Raw genomic sequence first — 2573 nt, forward strand, 5'->3', positions numbered from 1 at the left:
TGTTTGTGTATGATGGCTTTGAAGTTTTCGTTGTAGCATTTTGAAAACAGAGAAATATCTCTACCCTTCAGGTCGTCGATCGAACGGTCGTTCGATCGGATAACGATCTGATTGGCGGGACACTTAGTGTGAACAAGTTCACAGCAGGGTTGTTACTCGATCGGATAGCAATCCGTTAAAACTGACTATGTATTGAACATGTTGAAAATTGTTTAAGTGTTGAGACCAAGTGCACCCCGATCGGATGGCTGTTCGATCGGATGGCAATCTGATCGTACGACAATCCGTCCCAACGACCGGATCATCTTGGCACTTGATTATCTTGAAAGTTTTTGGCGGTTTAATCGAGACGGTATGACAACGTGCTAAACAACAGAAACCCCATCTTGACCCAAGTGATCCAATCGAACAAGAACTACCCTAGTCTGATCAGTTAACTGTTCGAGACGGTTTTTCATGTTTAACCCGAAATCAGTTGTCTCTTAGATAGAATTCAGATCTTGGACCAACACATCACTAAGAAAGAGTAGAAGATCAGAACGAGCTCCGATTCTATCGGTTTTGAGTGCATTGAGTGTAAAGGAGTTGAAAGATAGTTGGAAAACCATCTTTCAATCCTTTTTACTTTGAAAATGTTTAGATCTATGCGAAATCGTTGTTTAATCATGTGGAAATCCTTCAGATCTGAGTTGTTCTTAGTGGAATGAGGCCAAAACTTGAAGTTCATAAGAACTCCATGATGACATCACCCTTGAACACCTCAAATCCACTGATTTCACGGTTAAAAGTTAAGATTCAAAGATGAAAATGATGAAGAAGTGTGTGTAGATCATAGAAGTACAAGGTTTAGGTTGAAAACTTACAAGAATCGCGAGAAATCGAGAGAAAAAAGGCTTGAGTGCGGCTGGTCGAGTGAGAGAGCTGTCACATCACAAATGATGTGACAGGTGGGTATTTATAGGGTTTCCAAAAGAGGAAAGTGCACAAGGGTCGGATTGGACACTGATCGGATGGCGCCTCGATCGGATGGCCACTCGATCGGTTGGCCATTCGATCCAGGTGTCCGGCGTGTTAAGTTTTGTCGTTTCGATTCGCGTGTTGAGCGTTGCGATGGGTTTCGAGCGAGCGATGCGATAGAATTACCCATTAGTTACACAAATAACCTAATTACTATATCTAACATACAATCACTATAAATAACTTGCGTTTAGCGTTTGCGATTAAGTTGCGCTGCGATAGAGTTGCGATTGCGTTTCGATTAATCACCACAAACATAAAGTAAACATGCACAAGTAACACATAAGTAACACACACACGTAAAACAATATTCAGAATCTACCAACCAGGGTGCGAGCGCGATTGCGATGCGATTAGCGATAAGGCGATAAAACATGCCATAAACATTGATTAAACCTCGGTTATTAATGGATACCCCACATAATGCAACTAAAGCAATCAAAATGAAAGATTCGATTACAATTCAAAGAAGTCAAAACAGTAATTAAGCAAGGAGTGACAGATCGCAATTAGCAATCTTTTCTTCCTTTGACTTTAATCTTGACTTTGACTTCCGTAACACGAGGTGTTAAAATGTAGTCACGTAATAATACATAGTCAACTATTATTACGTAATTACGTAATCACTTACTGGGGATTCACATAAAATACTATAATGAAATCAAGTAATACGTAATGGGTTTCAAAAATCACGTAGTCATTTACTGGGTATTTAAACTCACGTAATGGGTATTCAATATCCTGCAAATTTTTTAAAGAAAAATATTGCAATATGCTGCTCGAATTAAAGAGAATGAAATGCTCGTTAATACGGTGTAGTTTGTATAAAAAATATTAATGTATGAAAAAATTATAGCTGTTTTGAAAAATCAAAGAGAAGTGGGTTTATAAGTAAACCATATTAGATTTTACCCTTTCCAGTTTCCTTTGTTTTTAGTTATGTGAATTCTGTCTTTGGAGACCACTTAATCTCAACCATTAATCTTGCAAATAAATAGTCAAACTTGTCTCCTACACTTCGTACAATTCTTTCGTCTGTACAATAACATTTCTCTAATCTGTATACAAGAATTCTTTTCTGAAATTACATATATTGTACATAAAGAAGCCCCCAATTTGAAACCCAATTTAGCAAGAAATCAACTCGGAAAAAAATAACCCTATCTTAATTTTTATATGCAAGAATTCTTTTCCGAAACGCTATGTATTGTAAGTAAAGAAGCCCCCAAATTGAAAACCAATTTAGCAAGAAATCTACTCAGGAAACAAAAAACCAACCAAAGAGCCCTAAAACAAAAACCGAGACCACCACTCGTTTAGTAGCAATATATATAGTTAAGACAACCTGTTAGTTTTAATTCTCTTATAAGTTTAATGCTCGGTATTTAACTATATATATCGTAATTATTGAATGTCATATTTAATTTTATTGGAACGGCGACTTTCATATGTTAGGCCAATGCACTTCTTAAATTGGAAGCCCCTCCGTTCCACTCCAGCCAGACTATGTTATCTTAACCGGACCCATGCTGGCTTCAGAGTTTGGCTTGAACGTT

Source organism: Helianthus annuus, chromosome 10 (genome assembly GCF_002127325.2).
Source record: "Helianthus annuus cultivar XRQ/B chromosome 10, HanXRQr2.0-SUNRISE, whole genome shotgun sequence".
Taxonomy (NCBI): Eukaryota; Viridiplantae; Streptophyta; class Magnoliopsida; order Asterales; family Asteraceae; genus Helianthus; species Helianthus annuus.